This window comes from Anser brachyrhynchus (genome assembly GCF_964034855.1).
Source record: "Anser brachyrhynchus genome assembly, chromosome: 2".
NCBI classification, from domain to species: domain Eukaryota; kingdom Metazoa; phylum Chordata; class Aves; order Anseriformes; family Anatidae; genus Anser; species Anser brachyrhynchus.
In genome coordinates this window covers 87,082,453-87,109,545 of record NC_137695.1, presented here as the reverse complement: position 1 = coordinate 87,109,545, position 27,093 = coordinate 87,082,453, and the positions used below count along the sequence as shown (strand labels likewise).

General features: G+C 39.4%; 1 long non-coding RNA gene across 1 annotated transcript; it reads right to left on the bottom strand.

Annotated features, from left to right (window-relative positions):
- Positions 1 to 21,072: 21,072 nt before the first annotated feature.
- Positions 21,073 to 26,711, bottom strand: LOC308191052. Its single transcript, XR_013947679.1, has 3 exons — positions 25,494 to 26,711; positions 22,930 to 22,984; positions 21,073 to 22,428 (listed from the first exon to the last, which is right to left on the bottom strand). It is a non-coding gene; the product is annotated as an uncharacterized lncRNA (long non-coding RNA).
- Between the last annotated feature and the right edge of the window lie 382 nt (positions 26,712 to 27,093).

Genomic DNA, 27,093 nt, shown 5'->3' with positions numbered 1-27,093 from the left:
ATAAGAAGACCTGTATCTTTAGAAAATCTTCAGCCAAGGTGTCTCATCAAAAGCGCTCTTATCAATAAATTAATTAATTAAAAATTAAAATTGTTCATTAAAAGAGAGAAAAGAAAGGGTGAGGCTAAAAGGCTAGTTCTCACAACGAAAATCACCTCTATTTCACTGGAGTATACCCTGGGATGCATGCTAATCAATATATTCACAAATGATCTAGAAACGTTGTTGAATAATAAGAGGTCAAAATTATTCAGTCAAAACTAAAGCTGATTACAAAGATTTGAAAAAAAAATCTTAGCTTGCAAAATGGCTGTGCAATAAAATGGTGGAGGAAGTTCAATGTTATTGATCACAAAGCTGCAGGAAAGGGACCCTGACTGCTCAGGCTGTTGCTGTTCCTGAAAGAATCTTGGAACTATTGGCAATCGTTCTTGATGAAGGTTAGTGCTCAAGGAAGACCAAAAAAAGGTAAAATCTGTGATGAGCTACAACAGATACTCAAGAGTGGATAGTAATACAGAATCCTTGGTCATCAGCAACCCAGTCTGTAATTCAGTGGATTCTTTTTAGCGTCCCACGTTTCAGCAAGGCTTCTTCTTTGCACAAGGTGCTGGAAGGGAAAAGAGAGACAGGATGTTGCAAGAGGCTGTGACCACTCACTGACTGTGATTGGATGTAAGGGAGGGAGTTGTGCTATTCACTTGAATGTCAGTAATTATGTGCAAGGCCAAAAAAACAGTAGCACTGGGGAGATGGATGACCCTTATTTCCACCAGATAAACTAATTGTGTGTCCCTATCTAGAGCCCTGAAAATGTTTCTTTGCAACAAATTGTTCCATGAGTGGGAAAGTGCTAGCCTTGCAACCCCTGGCCAACAAACAGACCAACTGGGAGGTGTATATGTGGTTCAGACTGACATTTGGGTATTTAAGGAGCAAGCACTGCCTTGAAAATTTCAAGGATTGTAATAGATCTGAGTGGCCTCAACCCCAATACCACTTGCTGGTGGCTGAAGGTATCTGGTGTCCTGAGGGTGAGTATGTAGAAACAAGTAATTTATCAAAGAATATTCTTAAATGGTATCTTAAAATAGTATACTAGTATAATCAAATTGCAATTAAACCCTTAATTCTTTCCCATAGGCTGTGTTGTTAGAGCATTCCAGGCAAAGAACAGGGTTAGCTCAGTGGAGCTGACAATGGCCTCATCTCTGTGTCCATAGCAGAGTCAAGCCAGCTTGGTTTCCATGGTTTCCAGCAGGGGAGAAGGAAAAAAGCAGGGATAGATTTTTGCTAGGATCAGATGCTTGGTATGCAGTATACACAAAGCCAGGCAATATGCTGTGATGAGTAAGGGGAGAAATCTTTCATCACTTCATCTGATAATCTCCTATAGCAACTGCAGCAATATGAGCAATAGCTGCAGAGGCAAACCACTGCACAGCAACCAGACATGTCCCATCACCTCCTAGAGCACGCGTGGTACTGTTAAGGAACAATTTGGTTAGGTACATACATCTCCCAGACAAGATCACACTTGGTAGACATACACACTTGGTAGACAGCACCCAAATGATTCTACCTCCCTGCCCTGGAAGGGATGGGGTGTTACTCGTTCTGATCTCAAAGATGTGCTCTGGAAAGAGACAAACTGCTGGATTTGCATGGTGCCACTTGGGTGAAGCAGTGTTGATGACAATAGCACCTCACCCACACCTAATGTTGGTCACAACTCTAATGCAAGTTCCTTAGGCTTTTCTGCCTCCCTTAGCTTCAGGAATTGGTCCTCTTCCACTTCACCACATTGGTGTCCACCTCAACTCTGTGACTCAGTGGTGGAGTGCACACATGCCAACTGTGACAGGAAGGTAGGGTTTGCACCTCATTCCCACTTCTGGGATGAGCTGGGCCCATAGGCCTCTGCTCAGGTTGGTCTAGTCTGACCATAATGGGTGGCTGGAGGTGGAGGAATTGACATATTGGGAGCAGGAGAAGGAGTATCTCCTGTCTTTGAGGTAGCCATGGAGGGGATAGTTAGTTCAGCTGTTTGCGTAGGGGGAACTTTGTAGCTTCCCCAGCCTCTGTTTCACCAGGGTGGGGCTTTATAACTCAAAGAAAGCCTGGTGTCTTCGTTTTGTAAGGACAGAGCCTTTCTGCAGCTTGGGTGCACATTGCTGGCTTTGAGAGCAGAGCAGGGGCAAGGAAGGTGCTGGGAACACCAGATGAATGCTCAGCCAGAGCCAGTCTTGTTCAGGAGACATGTGGGCCCTGCTGTGTCATGTTCCTTGTACTTGGAAGACCGCAGTCCATCTGACATGGCTGCTGGCCATGCAGACCTGCTCTCCAGACGTTGCTGCTTTGATTTTCTTTTGTGGCAGGCTGTCAGATGAAGAGATGACAGATGGTCCATACTTCAAACCACTGTGTCTGCTGCCTAGTATGATGAGGCATCTGATCCCAGAACAGAGTCCAAGTTTTCTCCTTTCCTCCCCTATCAGCAAGAAGGAATACTTTATACTTGCCACTGTCCTCAGGGCAGATACCACTAGTGCTGGTGGTAGACCAGAAAGGCTGCGACTCCTCTCCAGCTCACCCAGGAATGGCCCCAAAAGAGGCAGTCTTTGACACCGGAGGGCAGGATCCTGACCAAGGACAATGGTGACTGATTAGGGTAGGAGGTGTCATATGTTCTCAGTACCCAAAGACAGAGAACAATATCACAACCAAACATTTAGTGAGATTAGCAGAGTAGGATCAACCATGCCAAGCTATGCAACATCTGCAATTCAGATCTCTAGCTTGCTTGAAGCCTGTTATTGTTGACTTCTTAAATTTATCCTGTCACTGCTGCACAGCCTGTATTCCTCATATTGTCATATTGTCTCCCTCCAGGCAGTGAGGGAGATGCAGCAAAGGCAAACTCTTTCCTTCTGTGCTGTTTCTTCACAGATAACTGCCACAAGTGGAGGGCATATGTCAAGCACCACCACGTCAGGACACTGATTTGTAGTTCCCCAGAATGGAGGAACTACATACTACCCTCGTGATTAGAAAGATCCCTTAAGCAAGAAAATGTAAATTGTTAACGCTTTTTCCCTAGGTAGATTGTTAAATAACCTTCTGTTTTGATCATCCACGGGCTCCTGTGATCAGTCTTTCTCTCCTGTCTGGAACAGCAATATTTGCAAGGCTCCTTGGATGTAAAGCAAGGTCCAAGGGAAGAATCAAACATCTGTTGCAGAGTTCTGCAAAAAGAGGGGACTGAGGATGATGAAAGAACAGAATGAAGAGACCAATCATACATATAAATGAGAAAGAAAAATCTTGGACATCTGGAGGTAGTGACCTCTAAACACAAGGAGGGAAAAGTGAGCTGAAAGGGATCAGCAAAACAACCTAGGACTTAGCTGTAGGAGGACCAAAGTCTGGCACTAAAGAAGAAGAGCAGGTGCAGTGTATGTTCTGCCATGATGAGGTTAATTCATCAAAAAATCTTTGCTAATTGGATTTGGCACAATGATTTTACAACAGAACTTGGCTTTGTATCTTGAGGGGCATGACATTTTTCATGCAACAGTAAGAAGCCTTATAGCTAACTCTGAACTCTGGTCAAATAAACACAAATGTGTGAGAATGAAAATTGTGACATATATTAACAATATAATCACAATGAAAATCAAAATATAAGCACATCTTATATCAAGCGTATAAGTGAAAAGTAGCTGTCAGTTTTAATAATGTATCCAAAAAAACTTATCTGAAAAAAAAAAAACCTTATCTTAATCTTCTTGAAGATTATATCTACTTAGTGTGTCCCTAAAGCGATAGCATCTGGAGACTGAGAAAGAAGAAAAAACATAATTATTACAGTAATTGCAAAACACCTCAGGCCTTTTCTTGTATATTGGCCATTTGTACCAGCATTTAATTCTCTAGTCTGTATCCACCTGTTTAAATTAAGGAGCCAAATGTAAGTGCTTTTCTTATATTGAAATTTTTGTAGAGCCAAGGCTTAATGAGAACGCATTGATTTACCTCCAGACTATTTTGCTGCACAACAGATTGATGTTAGAGTTTAACTTTTGTAGTAAAGTTGCTTAAACTAGATTAATTGGACTTTATTCTCAGTTGCAATCTTCTGGCTCTGCACCATCTCCCTTCCACACACCTCCTGATCCAGCTCACACAATTTGCCAGTCTACCATTCAGCTGCATGTGCTACTGTGCTGTCCCAGTAGGGTTATTTCAAGGTTGGTTGTAAGCTGCTGCTTCAGATGGGTTTGCAACCAATAAAAGCCTAAAACTCCTAAAGCTACCTGAAACTCTGTTTAACAATTCACTTATATTCAAATATCTCAGATATCCACTTCTCTTTGTTAGGATTATTAAGTGCTTCCCAAACTCCAAAAGCTTGCTTGCACTGTCAGTATGATTCCCATAAAAAGTGGCAGAATGCAGCCCTCTGTAAAATAGTTTCAAAACACCACAAACCTTGAGGTCACATCCTTAATCTTGAATGCTCTTGGAGGAAAAAAGGGAGTTCTCTCTTGCTGAAAAAGGCTGTATAAAGTCATCTGAGTGGCCTTTTGATGTGCTGGAGAAATCATTAAGTTCTACTGATTTGTAAACAAAGGAAGATTGAGTTATTTGACATAAAGGAGTTAATAAGACTACATAAGATGACTCCAAATAGGAAAATTATTTTTCTTTCATTTATATTCCTAAACAAGTTGACCCTCTCATGCTCTCAGTCACATATGCACAGGTACCAGGAGGAATGCAGAGACTGTCTGAGACTGCAAGGGTGAGGTCAGGAAAACCAAAGCCTATCTAGAGTTGAATCTGACAAGGGACATGAAGGGCAACAAGAAGGGCTTCTGTAGATGTATCATCAACAAGTAGATGACTTAGGGAACATATGGCCTCACTGCTGAATGGTGCAAGTCAGGAGATGCAGAAAAGGCCAAGAAACTCAATACATCTTGCCCCAGATTTTAGTGGTAAAACCAGCCTTCAGGACTACCAGAGAGCAGTGAGAAGGTTTACAGCAAGAAAGACTTACCCTCGTATGAAGATTAAGTTAAGGAATATCTAAGCAAACTGGACAGACACAAGTCAATGCGATGTGGTGGGATGCACCTATGAACACTGGGGTTGCTGTCCAATGTCATTCTAAGGTAAGGATATGCTTGCTTTCACTTACAGTTTGGACCATGAGAGAATACGATGATTTATTCACATAATAAGCAAAAGAAACAAATATCAAGTGCTGCAGTTCTCAGACTTCTGCAGAAAATCCATGCATTGATTTGCTTGAGTTTTGTGTTAAAGGAAGACAAGTAGAGCAAGAAAAGAGATAAATGTAAAACAAAGGCCCAAGCAAGAAATAAGCTGTTTGTTTTGATGCCACATTGAGGAAATGTTAGGCATTGGAATGGGTTGCCCAGGGAGGTGGTGGAGTCACCGTCCCTGGGGTGTTCGAGGAAAGGTGGTGCTTAGGGACATGGTGTAGTGGGTGATATTGGTGGTAGGGGGACGGTTGAACCAGATGATCTTGGAAGTCTTTTCCAACCTTAATGATTCTGTGATTCTATGAAATAATATTTTTCAAATCTAGAAATAAAAAATGCTTATTTTTTTAAGCCATCCCCAATTCTCTGCCTTTTGACTAACCACTCTTGTAGTTCTGCTAATATACGAAGTGCATTGACAGTGACGAGCTCAAATGGCTGTATCATATCAGCTGGGCCATTCTCTTAGTTAATGCTTAGCTTTGAAGACTTTTCACTGAACACTGTTCAGTCTAAAACTGCGTTTCCTGGATTATGTGGGTGATCCTGATATGGGCCACAGTACACTGAAATGCCACAATCCACAGCAAAGTATGTTGTAAATATCATTGCTAACACTGAGTGAAAAAGAATGGCAAAGTTATGAGAACTGTACAGCCTTTGCTCAAGAACCGAACAAAATTAATAACTCTTGTTCTCTTGAAAGTCAAATTCCTGGACTTCTTTTAAGTTTCCTGTGTTGTTTTTTTTGTTTTTTTTTTTTTTTTAATGACCCTATTAAAGGGCGAGGATATATACATGAGGCCAGAACACTGAAAGAAGAGAGGAAAAAAGAAGTCTTTCCCATATGTATATAAGAAAATTCAATTTAAATGAAGATACTATAATTTCTCTTTCAGTCTGGTGGTGTATTGGTGGCCTGATCAAAATAATAAAATGCTATTATTGTGTTGGCTGATGGCATTTTACTTTCCACGTGGCTGATCTGACAGATGCTCATTTGTTGCTTCTTTTCCTACTTTCTTCAGACATCCATGACCAAATTTGAATATCTGTTCATCAGTCTTTAAAAAAGATTTACCACACCACAAAAGGTTGCCCACATTCAATTTTTATTAGCTGTGTAAAAAATATTTTTTTCTGTTAACACAAAAAAAAAACCCTAAGACTCAAATTACTTGCCCATGAGCAGCAATTTCTCAAGTCCAGTGTCCTTTGTTGAGAAATACTAAGTTTGAAGATTGCAGTAACTCCTATGTATATGTAGGATGTCTGAAACACATAGTCTTACAGTTAATTTATTACTATGTCTAACAGAAGGCTTTGACTTTCTGGTTCTCTTCTAAGAAGGAATTAAAGTAGAATTTTTAGAGAACATAACTATTCATTTAAGTATATAACACTTTCTCTGAAAATATAAAAATTATGAAATATTAAAAAAATAAAAATAAAAAAAATACATGCATGCATCCAGTCAACATCAGTAAAGAAGGGGACAGGCAGCAGGAAGAAGAGGTGAAGAAATGGCAGCAAGCGCTGGTACTTGCCAAACTAAATGCAAAGACAAGACAGATGAGATTTGCTCAAAAGGAAAAAGACAGCAAACAGCAAATGAGATGAAAGAATTGAATGTGGGAATAGGTTGAAATGACTAATAGAGCCTACATGTAATAATGCATATTTGATGATACAAAAGGCAGCACAAAATAAAGGTAAGCCATTTAAAACCATCAAGAGGGTGAAAGGATTGATCTCACTTTGTGAGCAGCATATTGAGAAAATTTGTCTTGTGTACCAGGAATTCTCAGAGGATTATAATGCCAATATCAATGATTCTGTACATCTAGAATTGTTGTGTTTTTTTTCTCTTTATAAAAATCAAACATTCACCAATCAATGCATCCTGTGACTTATAAACGATGTTAATGTTCTACTTTGTAAAGAAAAAGGTAAGAAAGATTTATAAAACCATGCAGAAAATTGTATATTAGTTACTTTTAAAACTTAGTTTTCTTTGTGCATTTGGGAAAAACTGTAGCTGTTAAAGGATTTAACTTCCAATGTTGTAAACCAAAGTTAAAAGGAGTCTTATTTTAGCCAGGACTCATTAATGTAATGTATTTGCAAGCTTATTTAAACCATTTCAGATAGTCTGTACTACTAGGGGTGCTTTGAAAGAAATAAATAGTGCTGATGCTCGGGATGTAGAATCGACTTTGCAATTCTGATTTGATTACTAATACACTTAATTCACAAAGGGGTTTTGCGGAATCAGAGGCTTAATCTTAGCATTATGAACCCTCTTAAGCAAGCAGGCTAAAAGCCCCTTGGCACTTTCTTCTGTCAATTAAAAAAAAGTTTATTTGCTTTTTTTTTTTTTGAAACTATTGACATGTAACAGAAACTCCTTTCTTTACTGAATTTCACAAAATCACAGAATCACAGAATGGCCGAGGTTGGAAGGGACCTCTGAAGGTCATTTGGTCCAACCCCCCTGCCGAGCAGGATCACATACAGCAGCACACTGCGCATGACAGCATCCAGGCAGGTTTCGAATATCTCCAGAAAAAGAGACTCCACAACCTCTCTGGGCAACCTGTCCCAGTGCTCTGTCACCCTCACAGTAAAGAAATGCCCTCTCATATTCATCTGGAACTTCCTGTGCTTCACTTTGTGCCTGTTGTCTCTCGCCTTCTCATTGGGCACAACTGAAAAGAGACCGGCTCCATCGTCTTGACACCCTCCCCTCAGATATTTATACACACTGAAATTTCACTTAACCTCTCTCTTTAATTTGCCTATAATTAATGCTGTAATTCAAAGAATAAGTACAATACATCTTTAGATCTCTTCAGCATATCAATACTGTAGTCTGAATCATTACAAGTAGAAACTTCTAAAACAGTTATTTAATTCTAAGACAAGACAGTTTTTAAGTGACTGAAACAAGATTGAGATTCATATAAAAAGAATCAAATATACAAATCCATCTGGAATGGATGAGAAATCTTTCATCTTTTGTTTTAATGTAGTTTTTTTTTTTGCAAAAGCCTAGGACTTTCAAGTGATAGTGCCAATAGAATAGTAGAAATGTGTGAGTTTTACAGAAAGATAAGTAACAACAGAAATATTTTTACTACAAAATCAATGTACTTTTATATGTACAGCCTCTCATTTTAATAGTAGGCTAACTGTTAATACCGATGCTTAGTATTACTGATCACTAATACTTCTCATATCAATTCATATAAAATGCATAATTATTTTTGTTATATCGTTGCTTAGAGTTCAAACAGTTAAACTAAACAGCTATGTCAAGTATTAAGAACCTCAGTCTTTAGAAGAACTGTTATTAAGCAACATCTTCTTGCCCTAATCTCTGAGGCTTGCTTGCTCTGCTATGCTGAGATTCTTCATTTTGGTGAGATTCAATATAAAATGAGCTCAGAATTTTCTTTGACAAGTAAGAGCTTCAGATGTAACCCTCAAATGCACGTGAATTAAGCCTCCTTTAGTATTGCTGGCAGTTATGACCAGAGGCCTAATAGCAGATCGTGTAGGAGTAAATTGTCACTCACCTGCTCTCTCTGGGACACTGGTCCTCCCATGTGCTGAAGACTGTGCCTTGTCATTTCTGGGATGAGCTGTGATGACTTAGGTCTTCTTGGGTGTTTCAAGACAATAAACTTTTCTGGTCTGAATCTTCAGATCCTTGCTAATTGTGCTAATTGATATCATACAAGTCTATCAATTGACTTAAATGATTATTAGACGTTTTAAGTCATTAACTCCAACCATGACTAAGTCCCATGACTAACAACTAAGAAGGTTGTTTTTCACATATTCTGGTTGGTTTTTAGGTGTACTGCAAATACATCTCATCTTGAAAGATGCTTTATCTCCAGCAGTATTTTGATACATTCAAATGCAAAATTTTGTTTGCTTTCATATTCAGAACTTTCCCTTTGATGAACAAAAACAAAAGATGTAATAAAATGCTATTCCAAATAAGGAAATACAAGAACTGCAAGTGTACAATTAGAGTTACAGAGCCTCTAACTTAAAATAAGATAATTATCAAAGGAATCTAATCTCTGAATTGCAGACTTTAAGTCCTGGCAATAACATCAAGGCTTTAAATATTAGCTTTTTACTGAGCCAGAAGATCCAATTTAAATTGTCTGTGAAACAGACTGAAGGCCATGTTACTCGTCTGACATTGTATGTTGCTACATAGGGAGTTTTAATACAACCCAGCATATCGCAAGGTTGATCTCATGAGAGCAGGAGAGGTGAAGGCAGAAGTCTCTAGTATCTGTGAAGCTCAACCAGTGCTGCCCTGCCCATGCCTTTGCCTCTCATATGGCTGCTGCTGCACCAGATTTGGGGTAATAACACATTTCCTCTTGCTCTGCTTTAGGATTCCTGCCCTGATAAGATTTAACTATCTGCTAAAGCTGAACATTATACATCTAAGGCCAGACCTCAGTATTGCAGGTATGTGACAAGTGGTGGGGCTGCAGGTGTGTATTCCATGAGAAGAGCCATTTCCAGACAGCTCCAGTAGACCCACCACCACCCAAAGCTAAGGCTGTCCACAATGTGTGGGGCACCTCTGGGAAAACATACTGAAAAAGGGCAGAAATGCTGCACAGCAGTCTGTGAGAGAGAGGAGTGAGAAGCAGCCCTGCAGCCCCCAAGGTGAGCTCAGCAGGTGGGCAGGAGGTGCTCCAGGCAGGCAGCAGCAGTTCCCCTGCGGCCTGTGGAGAGGCCCCTGGCGGAGCAGGCTGTCCCCCTGCAGCCCATGGGTCCCACACGGAGCAGATCTCCACGCTGCAGCCCGTGGAGGAGCCCCCGGTGGAGCAAGTGGATGTGGCCTGGAGGAGGCTGCGGCCCATGGAGAGCCCCCGCAGGAGCAGGGCAGAGCACGAGGAGCAAGAAGTGGCAGAGGGGGCTGTTACAGGCTGGTCCCAGCCCCATGCCCCAGCCCCCTCCCTGCACCACTTTGGGAGGAGAGGATGTAGAGGAACCAGGATGAAGAAGCTGAGCCTGGGAAAGTGGGGAGGAAATAGGCTGTTTTAAGGTTTGTCTTTTTATTTTCCACTACCAGACCAGTAATTAAATATTTATTTTCATTGGCCAGAATTTAAACTGATTTTCCCCAAGTTAAGTGTGTTTTGCTCGCAAAGGTAACTGGCAAGTGACCTCTCTGTCCTGATATCCACCCATGAGCTTTCTCATTCCTGTTTTTCCTATTTTCACCCCAGCTCCGTTATGTGGGGAGGGAGGGAGTGCCTGGGTGGGAGTTTGGCTGCTAGACAAGGCTTACCCACTGCACTCTCCTTTACAGGAGCCTTTAAGAAACCAAAGCATTCCCTTGAAGAGAGAGAGTAATGTCAAGAAAGTAATTGAAATGATAAGGAGTATTAGACAGTCGTAGAACATCCAGAAATCATCATTACTCTTTGGACTTGTCAAATGGTGATAAATCTGGAAGGGATTTCCCATACCTTTAAATGAATCTGATGACAGGATCATCTCTGTCTCATCTGAATTTATATTAATTCTGTTTGTGGTTGGATTAAATAGGAACTAGCTTTAAGAGAGAAGTCAATATCATTAAATTGATTCACAGATTTTCTTCATTGCTTTGAGCTATAAAATCCTGATTTAATATAAATGAAGGCACTTTTTGCTATGTTCTTAAAAATATGTAGAAAATAATTTAAAGTGTAACTCTTCATGCAGCTCTTCATATTTTTTATTAACTCAGAAATGCTTAGTTTCTTCTGTCTCCAAATTTTTCTGTTTCTCCTTAGAAATAATAAACCAAATATGGGGGGGAGGGAGGATGGAGGAGCTGTTGTGTTGCCTGTATGGAAAATGTTATGGAAGTCAAGGAATGCTTTGCACAGCTGTGAAGCAAACCATAACTCACCGACTACGTCCTTAATGAGTTTTTCTGGCTTACCAATAGCTTCATGCGATGAAGAAGATATTCTTTCCTTTTTTATTGAGATATATGATAATCTGGAACTAGGGTTTGTGCTTAAAAGAATTTCATGTTCACATGTGAAATAAAAGGTTTTCTTTATCCATGTAAGAGGAATAAACGCTATCTCCTATTCTTAGATGTCCTCTCAAGAACAAAAAGGAATATGTAGTTTGTGTAGAAGCTTTTGCTTTCTCCAGCAAAATTCCAGCGCTATGAGGGCGATCCAGCTCCCTTGACTAGAAGCACAGAAATCCAGTACACTTCACTGGAAGATGGACACTGTCCTAACTGCCTAGTGTTCATATTTAATAAGGAGGTCTCTGCTGCATGTTGTAAGTATAAAGTAGCTTATTGCCTCTTACTGTGATCCAGTGCTCATCAGTGTGGAGGTCTGGGGAAAGGCTATATGATTTTATTGAAGGTGAGAGAATAAAGTGGTATTTCATTGCAGTTTTATTACAGCGTTTTAGGTTCATGTGAATGCCAGGGAACTCCTGTTAAGCAAAGGAGAAATTCCTGAGTCTCCTTCATATTGAAACCATTATGTTCCTTTCAGCTATAATACTGACAATGTTCTTTCTGCATCGCAAAGGGGAATGAAAGAATATTTTAATAAAAAGATGACCCTCTCAGTAAAAATGTCTATTTTCCCCATGTGTAGCACATAACACCTGCTGTATCGCTATAAAACAAATGATTGATTCTGAATCTCTTCTTATTGGAGAGTTACCTTGGGAACAAAACCGTGTACCAGCTGTGTCACGGCCATCACTCAGCAATTAGCTGAACCACTCCTCAAGCAGAAAGAATATCACTTTATCTCACAGGTCAGAGATTTTAGGTCAAAAGAATACAGTTCTGTATTTAATTTTATAATTCTAAGTCAGTCCACAAAATGCTGAAAAGGGATTTATGGGAAAAATGAAGAGGGTATCTTACCCTTTGGCATATGTATTTTATAAATTGAAACTAACAAAAATTAAATATTGTGCTTGTTCTCTGAAAAGTATATTTTACTTTCAATACTGATGAAACACTTTCACATACAATGTTAACCATCTACTAGATGAATCATGTAATGTAGTAGTCTTATCTTAAAACATAGTGAGATAAAGGCAAGAGGCTTGCTTAGCTCTTGAGTATTCTGTATTTTGAAAAATAAATTTCCATTAATTAAAATCCTAATTATAATAAATTGATTTAGGATCTTTTATAAGTGAAACTAGTGTGTTAAACCAGCTCAAGTGGTGATTTTGCAACATGACATTCATTGTATGGACCTCAAACCTCCAAAAACTCTGTGGTTTTGCTGGTTTGCTCATTAAAAGAGACAGAAAGGTGAGACCCCAGTTCACTAATAAGGACTTCAGTTTTCTTAAGGGCTACAAGTCTGCAGTAATTCTTTGAGATTATGCCCTCCCTCATGAACCTATTTATAGACCCATTTCAGTGGTCTTTCCCACCAGTAAGCACTGTCATATAATTCATTCTGCATTTGTTCCTACTTCAGTGTATTTCATGGACAGCAGTTGCAAAGTGGGTGCTAAACCCCCTTTTTCTCACAGTAGGGGGTGACACTGCACAGGAATAGCCACTTCATGGGAAGAGATAGTGCAGTGATAAAATGGATAGATATATGTAAAGGCCAAAAAAAGATAAATACATATGATGGAGCACAAAGTAAAGAGAGGTATACAAAACACAAGACCGTGGATAAGAAAGGCAGATCAAATAGGTAGCAGGCAAATTTTAATTATTCAACAATACTGATGATAGAAGAGTGGAGCATATGAAAACCTTTCCATGGTAGCCATGGCAGGATTTCTTTCCTCTTTAGTTCCATCTTTGCAGCTCTAGAGATGGTCTGGTGGTGTGTAGTCATTTTGAGAGGTTCTTTAAAATCAACACTGCTACTTCAGTCTAGTGCAGATAAACCCACCATTTGGACAGGATTTTGCCTGAAATTGTAGATTATCTCATTTAAGAAAACTAGTCACCTGAGGCGTTTCACATGATTATTTTGGGTTATGGGTGGTAGACACATCAAAAGAGACTTTTTGATATGGAAAAGTAATAATCATTTGTTGTTCCTTTAGAATGAAGGTTTAATGCGGGAGGTGATACCTCTTTTTATCCGTGAGCTGCAGAGCAGAATTGCAGGGATCTTTACCAGATCAAATTGCTAATATTATCCTCAGTCTTTCTAAATGTCTCTAGATTTGGATGTTTGGGATTATTATTTTTTTTTAAGAAACATGCACACATAAGATGGTGTCCACAATCTGTTGATTGGTATAAAATATTGCTAAATATTGCATAGTATTTATAGCAAAGGAAGCAAATCATCTATTACTAAAGAGAGAATTTATTAGTAAAAAGCTACAACACAGCTAAGGACTAGTCAAGGCTATACAGGCTGGTTTAGGAGAGGCTTATGACTCACAGTAGCAAATGTTAGAGTGAAGTATTAAGAGTATCCTCTTAATGAAGGATTTTCTGTTTTTCCTGCAAAGGAAAAAACTCCAATTAAGACAAAGACACAATGTGTGCATTATTCTAATGTGAAAGAGTTAATATGGCTTTAAAAAGCCTGGACATATTGAAATACCTGACAGAGATGAAAGAAGTAACGTGCAGAGATAAATTTTTATCTTTGATGACCTGTCATGAAGTGTATTGAGTACCAGCTGCTGTGAATTTAATTTCAGAGTTGTTTTTGACAGTGTGTTCCAATTATAACCTTATTGAAAGGCTAGATTTTTGGTAGATTGACAAGTTTCCTTTTTATTTTTACCTTCTAACGAGCAAAACAATCTGTTACAGTATATTGATCCAGCCTATTTATTTCTAGATATTTAAAATATCGTCTGTTGTCCTTGTCTTGAGATACTTTTACCACCTATAATACAGCAATATATTTGCATTTGTAAAAAAAACTGGGGGGGGGGGGGGGAAGGGGGGGGGAAGTTGCTTTTGAGGAATTATCACTTTTTCTGTGAAATTATTTTCCATAAGAGCTATATGCTTGTCTTAGTAAGGAGGGGGACTACTGTGTTACAATATGTTTTGACTGGACACTTTACCTAGCTCCTCCCCAAGGGCCATCAGCACCCTCAGGAAATAACACGCCATATAGTCTATTTAAATGCCATGGACTATGACTAACACTTAGCCACCATCAACAGCTGTTGGCCCAGTTCTGAGCAGTTCATGAGGACCTGATTCAGAATATTACTGCTGAAGAGTCATCCTGCAACAGTGATCATAACATGTGCAGAGTGTGGGAGCAACAAGGGAATGCAGTGCATCCATTCAGTGTCGAGAGGCATGTCATCGTGAGAAGAGAACTCAGTGCTGCAAAAGGACAGGTGACAGCAGCCATGAGGAGTAGTAGGAAAAATTTTGATTAGATGTAAGGAAAGAAATATTTGCTAAAAAAGTTAGAGTAAAGCCCAGGACGTGATGGGATCACCATCCTTGGAGATTTTTAAAACTGTCTTGCACAAAGGCTTGGCCAACCTGACCTAGGTTTGTAGTTAGCTCTGCTTGGAGCAGGTGACTGTGCAGTATGAACTCTCAGCCTAAATCCCTCTTTGAAACTATGTGGGTTTTTTGTTTGTTTGTTTGTTTGTTTTGTTTTGTTATGTTTTGTTTTTTTAAGGCTATCAATAAATTAACCATCATTGCAGACAGTATGGTGAGCATCCTGAACATCACACTGGAAGTTCAGAATTCATGCACGCTGGAAGGAATTTAAGAAAGGCCAGGAAGAAGCTAGCATGGCTGAACAGTAGTGTAGAGGAGACAAGCAAGAGCAAGGAGCATCTGTAATCTTTTACAAATGAGGAAAATAGGAAGGAAGATCAATGCTGGCAGATTAAATGCAAAAGCATCCTAAGACTGTCCAAACAGTGTATGAGTATTAATTTTTAAAAGACACCAAAACTAGCAATAACTCTTTTTTGAATTCTTCAGGAGATGGAAGGCAGACAAAGAATCTGCAGACATAGTAAGGGATGAGGATACAGAAAAGGCATAGAAAAAAATGACTCAACAGTAGAAAAAGTACATATTACCATTTTATTATTTTTGTATCATGTTCAACTTGCCATAAGGAATATCAAAAAAATTGTACCATGAACCTAACTGAGGGATGTAAAATTGCTCTAAAATTTAAGATAAGAACACTGCAGATGAGCTAGCAGGAAAAAAAAAAAAAAAAGAAGAATAAAAAATCACAAGATTAAAAGAACATAGTTCTGAGATAACAAAATAAAAATATGCCAGACTGTGATTAATGGTTATAACCAGTGGAGTACAGCTGATCTGGATAATTCAGCAATGGGGACTGGTTCTCAACTATGCTGATGTTAATTACATTATGTTTTCATTTAGCTTGCTTTTTGTGTTAATTTAATAGTGGCACAGGATATTAATGCTATTACAGCTAAAGCAATATCCTAATCAGCTGAATTAGATTATGGCCATAATATGAATTTCCACCCATATGAGCATTTGAATTTCCATTCTGGAAAAACTCTCAAAAGCAGACTTCTAACATATACCTGCGGCGATTCATATGACACGTGAATATGTGCACATGCACTTGGAACATCATTAATACCACAAGACTGCACTACCTAACATTCTTGTCAGGACATATTTCTGGAGTAATTGTGTCCTTGCTTGTTTTTTATTGTAGTCTGTATGTCAAAAAGGGAATTGCTCAACCTTTTTTTCTTTAAAGCTTGTTAGTATTTAATTTGCATTTTCAAAGAGCAAAAGATGGACAGAATAATGCAATCACTCTGTTAAGGCAGCAGAGACTCTTGGGGAGCCAGAAAGACCAAAACATTTGAAATAAATAAGAAGCAAATTCTGTATGCATGGTAAAGGCACAGTTTTGTTTATTCCCATAGGATAACAGCAAGTCAAGACAGTGTGCACTCTGACTTTAGCAATATATAGCATAGGTTAGAATTGTTGATAATTCTTAAAAGCATGCAGTATTTTCCATCTGCTTATATAATGAGGCAGACCATCAAAAAAGTGTAAGAACTTACTGTATGCTTGGATACTGAGAAATGCTGAATACATCCAGCTCCCATTAAAGTTTAGGTTAGCTGGTCAAAGGTTAAAAGCTTTGGTCTATGGACAAGGAGATAAAATCTTTCAAGTTGATGAAAGAATAAAAATAGTATAGCTTCATCTAATACAGCATCACCCCAAATGTTAAAAATACACAAACAATTACCCACACTCCTTGAGACAAAACTATTTGTGTTACTAATTTCAGGAATTTTTTCTTCCAAAAAAGTAATTATGTCATTTTTGAAGAAACAGAAGAGTATGCACAGAATCCTGAAAAAAAAAAAAAAAAAAAAAAAGGAATATTGACTATTATTCATTCCACTGCTTGAATAGAATACACTAAAAATTAATTTGGTTAATTGAATCTAGTGCTGGAAAGGAGTTACATCACTCCATACCCCTTCCAACAAAACAAAACAAAAGATATCTCTATTTGTATAGTTATTCAAATTCTGCCAGACTTACAGCTAAATATGTTAGCCAGTGGGATTCGTATTCTCCCTCTCACTACATCTCACTATTAGAAATGGTTTCAGCACTGCAATCTGAATTTCACTTCTTTTATTTTATTTACATCTTCCTCATCCTTATTATTGCTTCTCTTTATGTCATGCTAATGTGTTTTAACTGCTTGTAGAATAAAGCCATGGCAATTAAATGAGACGTATGGGCTGTTATTTTTTGATTTTGCTATGTGTCTTTTCAGAAGTTATATCATTTTAACTTCTCCACCTTCAAATCTCTCCAGCATGTCAATAGCCGGTAACAAGAATAGCCAAGCTAAATAGCACATAGAGTATTGTGCTGCATAAGAATCATTTAAAGAGGGCCTATTCTTTTTTTGGTGTGCAATGTAGTACCTCTTCATGCACCAAATAAAATTCAGCACATCACACTGCACACTTTCCCATTTATTATTCTTCCCTAGTCTCTTTCAGACTTTGCACTGCTGAAAGGAGAAGATAACTTTGCAATGGCAATTTAACGCTCTCTCCTTGCTATTGTATGAAGTTGTGTTGCACAGGGTTTCACAAAGCGTTGGTTTGGAAGGGATCTCCAAGCAGGGCTGACTTCAAAGCTACATTGGGTTGTTCAGCTTGTGCCAGTGAGATTGGAAAATGTCCAGGGATGAAGACAGCAATACCTCTCTGGACAATCTCATCGCAGGCTTGGCTGGACTTCCTTTGAAGAATTTCTTCCCTACGTCCACCGAAACCTCCCCTGTTGCAATTTGTGATTGATTACCTTTCTGTTTGCGCTCTAAGAGTCTACCTCCATACTCTGCTCTACGCCATCCCCATAGGCAGGGGAAGACTGCACAAAGCCTCCTTCCTTCAGTTCTTCAGGCGAAGAACTTTGCCATCATGAAAATGATAAAGTTTTTATTTTTCAGACTCTTAGAAAAGCACCCTGGTAAATGCCAACACAGAAGCAAGCAGTAAGAAACAAAATGTAGCAATATAAAATGTAATTCAAATGTATTTTTAAAATTAATTGCTTTTATGTATTTTGAAAATAAAGCGTATAAATGGTTGTCATTTGTATGTCTTTAGAATATATTCACATTTCAATCCAGCATGTGTATTGTAGGAATCAGGAGACCACCACTTAAGCAGCTTTACTTGTTGTGGTATTGCCTTCCATTGCAAACCACTCTTGCTGCACAGCTGTGACAGATTCCTAACCCATACATTAGTTCTCACCACTTTTCCACTCTCCCAAGCCCTTTCGTGTCTCATGAAGATTGGGATATATGCCTTAAAGTTTGGTTGGGCTTTATCCCATGAATAAAGTAACGGCCAGTGAAATGCTTTGTGAAGAGACTGATTTTTTCCACACAAAACTGGCATCAGCTTCAGCCAAAAGTTATATGACCCCCGGAGAGGTACTGGAGTTGGCAATGTTTCTGCTTTTCCTTTTGAACTTCACAGCACTCTGTTTACTGAGCTCCTTGAAACAGGCTTTGTTTATAGCTTGCCAGCATGACCAAGCAAAGATCCTGCTAAAGATCTTGCACAGTACAGGATGTTGTTTGCAGTCCTGACAGCCCATAGCAAATGTTGATGTTGTTATACATCAATTTAGAAATGAAAGTTTAGATGACCAGACTTATTGCTGTGAGAGCATTTTGTGCTGATAAAACTGTATCCTAAGAATACATCTAAATGTACATAATATACAAGTCCAAAAATTACATATAGTGATAAGACTGATAAGAGTAATTTATAGGATACAGTGATTCATAGGGGTGCATTACAGCTGACACTGTAGCAGATGAGAGGCAGAATACCTAAAGCAATCCCATTTTCTTTTGTATATTTTATGTATTTCACTAAACAGGTGCTTACCTGCTCAGCACTACTTCTGGTGGAGCTCATGGAAAAATATCTGCAGTGGCAACTTTTTTTTTTTTCTTCCACTCAGCTAGTTCGGTAGCATTCTTTAAAAGATTTTTTGAATATGAAACTCTAATTTGTTGCCAGGCTATAAGAGTATTCTTAGAGCATCTGCTGTGTGCCACTGTCCTTACCCTTACTGGCACTTTCCTTTATTTATAACACCAAGTACCAGCCTCCCCCAGCCTCCCAAAAGGGAAAAAGTGCAAAAGAAAAAAATAAAATAAAATGAAATAAAGCCTGAAGGGGGAAAGAACAACAACAACAACAACAACAACAAAATTAACAGACTAGCACAAGGAATAGGAGATGAAAGCAGAAGGAAAATAAAGTCAAAAAAATAAAGCTGGAGAAGGGGTAGGGGAGCAGAAAACATCCTTGTCCTGAAAGTCATGCATTCTCTTGAGTTTGCAATACTTTAATATTATTTATCGAGCTTGTAATTAGAGCACTGTATACTGATGAGTGCTTCTGCTAGTTCCGGGACAACATTACGAAAGATGTTTCTTCCTTGTCCCCACTAAATTGTAACACTAATGGTTCAAAGAGAAATTGTTCACAGATAGAAAGCACATTTACAGAACATCTGTGTGAATCACATGCATGTTAACCGTAATAGCCACTAAAACAAGGAGTGCTAATATTTTGCTAGGTAAAGTGAGGAGAGGCAGGGTGTATCGCTCAGTGGAAGAGGTGTGCCTGTACACAGCTCTCCTGGTGGCACCCTGCATGAACGCTCAGTGTGCTTTCTCAGGGCCAACCCCCATTCCTTCTTTTCTTTTCAGTGGTTTTGGTGTCTTGCCCACAGGGCTGTTCATCTAGCTCTCCCAATATCTTTCCAAATTACCCCGTTCTCTTCAATTTTGATTTGTGATGACAACTTCGGGGACAGACGGTGTATTCATCGGTGGAGAGCAGGGAGATTGACTGTTCTGATTCACTGAGCTGCCACAGCAGGAGATAAGTATTTACCCGGTTCTGCTGTGCTACAGATAATAAAACGTTTTGGACAAATTATTTCAGTAATTAAATTGAACTTCTTATCTCTCTGAAAACAATACCCCAAGGGTTTCCCTATGAAAAACCTAATAATGGTTTTACTACTTTCCTTCTGGCAGCAGCTCACTAAGTGTCAGTAATTCCACTCTCACACGATGTATTTTATGCCAGAGGAATTAAACGAACACATTGGAATAACGCACAGTGGTGTCCCATAGTCGTGAAGAGTGGATCGGTTCTGGGCAGTGCTATCGATAACTACCGGGTGTTCAGCTGAGCACAGATGCAGTGTTACCTTTGGGACAATCTGTGTTCAGAGATCTCATTCTACCTGATACAGAATACATCTGTGAACCTGTCATATGGAAAAGTTAAATTATTATTTATTTATTTCCCAATCTCTTCAGCCAACACCACCTATAATAGACTAAGGTATTCCCCTCCTTGATACTACTAATACTGAATTCATTTAGCTGTATTTAGTGTTCAGTTCTTACTAAAAATTTTAAATGACTGTTGATCTAATTGTTTCCTCTAAAGCTTCTAGGACAGACAATTGATTTTTTGTCAAGACAAAAATTATTGATGGAAAATATTCAGTGGACAATGTTAACCCTTGTTGGTGTTTTTTTTTGGTTTTTTTTTGGTTGTTTTATCTTTCAATGAACCATTTAATTTGTAATAGGAATGTCCAAGAAATATCCAAGAGAGAGCTTCATTCATCAATGCAAAGTGCTTTATTCATAGTTAGGGCTTTTTTGAAATTCACAATTTTTCTGCTTCCCATCTATAATTGTTTTATCTGTTGGATACACCTCCTGGATTTCTAAACTGCCTCAGAATTCAAGGGAAGGGGATACAAAATAAAGGCCAATTTCAATGGTAATAAAAATAGTATCTAATATGGAACAACATATTACAAGTCAAGACATCTGTTCACATTATTATGAGAGTCTCAGTCCAATTACATTCATTATAAATTATGGAAGAACAATCACAATAAAAATGTGCACATTATTGTTTCTGAGCTTGAGGCTAAATTGAAGATTAGGTTTCTGTGTATTATGAAATCCAAAAGAGAATTTTCTGAGCTATCACAATCCAGACTTACTGCAATAACTTACATTAAAAATTATATTCAAAAGCAGATTAAACACAATTTTGCCCATATGTTTAAAACTTAGTTGGCCAAAAATAACTGCAAATACATCCAGGCTTAAACACCATCTTTAAACAGGGAAGTATGCCACATCACACTGTCTTTTAGAGTGTTACCTTTCCAGAATAATATTTATCCACCTATAATATCTGTACATGATCTACATAGAATTCAGGAGCATTCAATGTGATTTCATTCTTTTACATGGCCATATTGCTGAAGAGTTTAACCTACCACTTAAAAAAATTGGTTTCTAAAAAGTCTACCTTCATGTAAGGTGAGAAAGGATTGTATTTTTTTCTGCAGGCACCAGTTAGCAACCTGATCAGCTAGTAGAATTGTATATATTGGAAGGGGTCCATGAGGATCATCTGGACCAAACTCCCCCTCAAAGCAGGGTCAGTTTAGATCACATCATTCAGGGCCTTGACTAGCTGAGTTTCTGTAGTTTGAAATTCAGTGAATTAGTTGTAGGTTGTTTGTTGTGGTTGTTTTTTTTTTTCTTACAATTAATTAGAATTTCATATGTTGCAACTTCTGTCCATCGGCTATCATCCTGTCACACTGTACCTCTAGAAGCATGTGGCTCCATTGTTTATAAACCTCCCTTCAGCAGTTGAAAAAAGCTACAAGACATTTCTGTTATACTTCCCCTCTAAAGACCGCACAAAGTAGTTTGCTCAGCTGCTCCTTGCATGGCCATCCTGGTCAACCTCTGCTGAAATGGCTCCAGTATACCAAGGCCTTTTTCATAGCAGAATCACAAAACTAAACACTGCTCTAGATGAAATTTCAGCAGAGTTGAATACAGAGGGGAAACCACTTGTCTCCACCTGCTGGCTACACTCTTACTTATTCAGCTTCAATATTCTTTGATCTTCTTCACCATTGGGGAGCACTGCTGACTAAACATATTGCCCATGAGTCTCCCCAGGCTCATTCTGGCAGCAAATGATATCAGCAAATGTGACCCAGTCAATGCTGGCATTATCCCAAGGACAAGGTTTAATAAACAAGGAGTTTGAGATGGGTCCGCTGTTAAACATATTCAAGCAGTTCGGTTTCAGCTTATCAAAACACAGTGCTGTTGATTTATTTGAGTCTTATCACTGCAATAACCTGAATGTGTCACAAGCTATTTATCTCTGAGAGCTTCATTTTACCTCCATAATAAATCTTTTCTGGAAATTAACCATCATTTTCTTCACAGTTTTGATACAGATTGTTCAAATGTTAGAACCTGAAATTTAGGCTGTATGTAAATTCCAAATGAGAGGTATATTTGTTGTCTACCTTCAGAGACTCCCTTCAGCCGACCACTGGAAGCTACTGGGCTGCTTCTGTACTTCAGAAACTGCTGTACTTCAATATGTGAGCAGCCTTCACCTTCCTTTTCATCCACTTATAGATTACTTGCTTGTGTGCTGCAATTAAGCACAGGAAGTCCGTGGTCCTATCTGACATGCTCTTTCTTGACTGGTGACAGGAAGCCACAAGCTGGAAAAGAAAGACAAGTGTTTTTCATCCTGATTTATGTCTAGGGAGTAATGACTGAAGCAAACCTGGAAGACAGTTGAATTCTCAAAGAAACCAACAACAAAACAGGAATAGCAGTGGTTGGACAGCAAGGTCCATCTACATACATGAGAAACAGCAGCTGACATTTTGGTTAACCCTAAGCCTCCATATAGACAGTACCTGCATTTCAGCAGATTGTAAGGACATTCTTTCTTATTTCAGCAAACTAAGCCTGAACTTCTTGACTTCCAAGAACACTACAAAGATCTCAGACTTTCTGCAAAGAGTGAAAAAGAGTCAGGGATTCTGGACTTCAGTGTATCTGAGCAGGTTAGCTAGTATCATGATTTTTATTTTATTTTTTTATCTCCAACATTTTTTCAGCTTAGAATGATAATTCCTTAATTCAGTGCTGCAGATACAGTTGAAGTTTTGCTTTGTGTACAATAAATGACAACTAAACTGAGAAAACATATTCACCTAGCTGGTATGATGCTGAACACAATAGTGGTTTGAAATTCTGAGATGAAAACACCTGTGAAAAAAATAAAAAGAGAGAGACATCACTAAAGTCATATTATTCTTCAAATTTAGTATCGTAATAGACTTGGGCACAGCCTTCCAAACAAGTTTTATTTTTTTTCTCCCTCATATCACTTTGTTGGTGAAGAGCTCACGCTCAGACAGCAAAATAGGAAGCTGGGACCACTACAAGTATCTGGAAATATTTTATACACTTATCAATGGAATACCATTTACCATCTTCAACTATGGTGTTCCTCTGAACTTTTTTTTTCTTACATTTTTATCTTGCTAATTTTTTCCACTTCTTCCTCTTCAAAAATGAAAAAAACAATTTTACTGTATGATACTATTGCTTAGACCTGTTGCTGTAATAAATGCTTGTCTTTCACATTGTTTTACAGTTTGTTTTTTTGTTTTGGTTTGGTTTGGTTTGGTTTGGTTTCTTTTTTTGGCCTTCCTTATTTTGGCTGGCCCTCTCTATGTGTCATTCTCTCCAAAATGTGCTGATATTCTGCCTCTCAGAGAGCACTAGCCTTCTCCTTGGCTGCAAATCTAGTCTGGTGATCTTTATGTGTCCTGGCCTCTAAACTCTTGTTATTTATATATATTTGTCCTGAAGATGGGGCATCAGCATTGGTTAGAACCCTGGGCTAGATCTGCATGCATCTTTCCTAAAATAAACCTACCAAAAATATTTAAAGGCCTTCCTATCTTTAAAGTTGGACTTAACAGAACACAAACTGGCATAAAATAATTTTGCTGACAGTGAAAATTCAGTACTTAAGGTGAGATTATACAAAACCAATGTAATCAGCTTTCGTAAAGAGCATTCCCCCTGCTGATTGTCCTAGCAAAGTTATGCCAGAAGATACAGCTTGAGCAAACACCTCACGGTGCCTACACATCCCTATGAAATCCCAACCTGCCAGACTGTTTCTGTGACCCTGTGGCTCTGCTCACCCTGGTTTTAGCCCCAGAACATTTTTCCGTCTCAGTTAAAGGGAGGTGCTGGCAGCCCTTTCCCAACAGGGCTCCACCTGAAATGGAGTTGTGGCAAGGCAAACAGCCTGTCAGCCTGCCTTCCTGCTACCAACCTTTAGCATTCCCAACACAACAGAAGTACCCCCAAAGCAGGTAGTCAGCCAGAAAGAAGCCATACTGGCTGCCACGGTCTGCTTTCCCTGACATTAAACACTCCCATGGGCAAGGGTTGTACTTTTGTGTATGCTTGATGAAGGGCCTAAAAGGCATTGTTCAGAGGAGAGGATTTTACACGGAAATAGATGCCCTCGGGGAGCGGGCTGGCCTGCTGCTCCCAGGCTGCAGCCTCAGGGGAGCAGTGAAGTGTGGCTGCTAGGCCATGCCAGGGACCGTGATCATGGTTTAGAGGCACAGACAACCACAGGCCAGCACTTAACTGCACGCATGGGTGCTGTTTAATTTGCAGATGTAGACATAGCAATTGCCCTTGCTGGCAATATATAATGGTCTTCTTTATCTGTGGCTCAGCCTGTGCCAGAAAATCAAACAGCAGCAGAGCACAGGCCCAAGTGCTGGTCCCCAGTCACTCATGCTCCTCAACTGGTAGCATGTTCAACCTGGTCCAACCCACTGTTTCCCAGCACTTGAGCATGGCTGGGAGGCTGAACTGCACCATGGGCCCTGGGCTGCGCAAACAGCTTGGGTGTGCACATTATTCCCATCCCTGAAAGTGCTCAAAGCCAGGCTGGATGGGCCTTGGAGCAACCTGGCCTAGTGGGAGGTGTCCCTGCCCATGGCAGCGGGTTGGAACTGGGTGATCTTTAAGGGTGATCTCCCTTCCAACCCAAGCCATTCTGTGGTTCTGTGATTCTGGTCAGTAGGTTAAGAGGCTGTAGTTGCATGGGTGGTAGTCACTGTCTGCCTGGTGATCTCTGAGACAGCAAACTGATCCTAGCCCATCAATTGAGGAGCAGGACAAACCCCTCACACCAACCCAAGGGGACACGAGGAGTTCCCTTCTGCAGATGTCTTCCAGGATGCCAAGGGCGTTCTCAGTTCATGTGTGAACACACTTCTCTGGTTTCACCAATAGCAACATTAATGATTTATTTATTTATTTTTGATAGTGCTTGGGGGTCTAATGGCAAAAAGTTCTTTAAAATAGCTATTTTTGCTAGTCACTGAGTTTATGTTCTGTTCTTTACTCATGCATTGTCTTGAAAGGAACTGCAGTCATCTCATGAAGAGGTCCACTAACCAAAAACAGATGTTTTTTTCTTTTTCTGCATGACCATTATCAGTCTCAGGCAAATTTAAGAATCAGTTTTTGAGGTTTTTAATAAATTTGAGGAACCCCATGCTTGCCTTTTATGCAAGGCATTGTTTGAGGCTTTTTTTCACTTTTGTTATTGTCCTGGTTCCAGTTAGGACAGACTTAATTTTCCTCCAAGTAGCTGGTAGGGTGCTATGTTTTGGATTAGGATGAGAAGAGCGCCGATAACATGCTGATGTTTTAATTGTTGCAGAGCAGTGCTTACACCAGGCCAAGGACTTTTCGGCTTCTCGCTCTGTCCTGCCAGCGAGCAGGCTGGGGGTGCAGCAGGAGCTGGGAGGGGACAGACCCAGGACAGCTGACCCAAACTGGCCAAAGGGGTATTCCATACCATCTGACGTCATGCTAAACAATATATAGGGGTGGCTGGCCGGGGTGGGGGGCCGGCTGCTCGGGGATAGGCTGGGCATCGGTCAGCGGGTGGTGAGCAATTGCATTGTGCATCACTTGTTTCTTACACATTATTAGTAGTAGTACTATTATCATTATTATTATTATTATTATTGTTATTATTATTTTCCTGTCTTAATAAACTGTCTTTATCTCAACTTACAGGCTTCACTTTCCCGTTTCTCTCCCCCATCCCAGAGAGGGAGGGGGGAGGGTGAGCGAACGGCTGTGTGGTGCTTAGCTGCCAGCCGGGTTAAACCACAACAGTTGTAAACAGAGCCTGACTTCTCACACGCATTTAAGCATTTACTTTGCTACTTCTCTCTATATGTCAGCCATTGCAAGACCATTTCCAGATATTCTGGAAATGACCATTTCACTGGGATAAATGGCATTCCCCCTCAACCATCTCTCTCAGCCTTTTCTCATAGAAGAGATGCTCCAGACCATTTTCATGACCATTTGCTGGACTCTCTCCAGTATGTCCAGGTCTCTCTTGTACCAGGAAGCCCAGACCTCGACCCCGCACTCCAGGTGTGGCCTCACCACTGCTAAGTAGAGGTGAAGGATCACCTCCCTCCACCTGCTGGTGAGACTCCTCCTGATGCAACCCAGGTTGTAGCTGACCTTGGCAGACCTCAGTTGCTATACACGGAAAAAAATTTGAACTCTCCAAACTGCATGTATTCATCAAGATTTCAAGTTGTTTAATATGCTGAAGACAGAGATTTATCCATTCACAGAAGCAAACTCCTTCTGCAACCTACTTTAATCATTGTAAATTCCTTACGTGTTCCAGTTACTAAGATGAAGTGTATTTTTCATAAAAGGACTGTAAATAGAACATGATAGGAACATTTTCACAGCAAGATGACCCACCTCCCAAGACACCTCTATTTATTTCACATTTTGAGCTCTTAGCAATGGGAGTTGTAAATCTGCATATTATTAATTGTTCTGGAGTACAAAGAAGTCAATACATCAATTCACCAAAGGCAGTCTCTTATACTTCACTGATTGTTACTAAGGAAGTCCCCTGGTCATGAACAGTTTTTTTCTTATTTTTGTGATAGTAAGACTAATTTGGGCAGCACTCAATTTTATTGCTGCATTTCTCCTGAGTATTCTTAATGATATAATCAGCCGTGTGCAATTCAGCCACTGAATTTTCTCATATGAAATTTCTTACAGTGAGGAGTAACAAATGATGAATTTTTAGATAAATTGCTCTATTCTTCTCAATAAAATAATAATAGAACAAATGCAAGAAAAAAATGGTTTACACGGGGGAATCTTGATCTGCAAAACTTTCTACACACATTCTATTCTTGATTTACAGAAGCAAACTTAAGAATGCATTAGCCCACAAGAAACAAAAATGAAATTACTTGAAACTTGTGGAGAATCAAAAGATA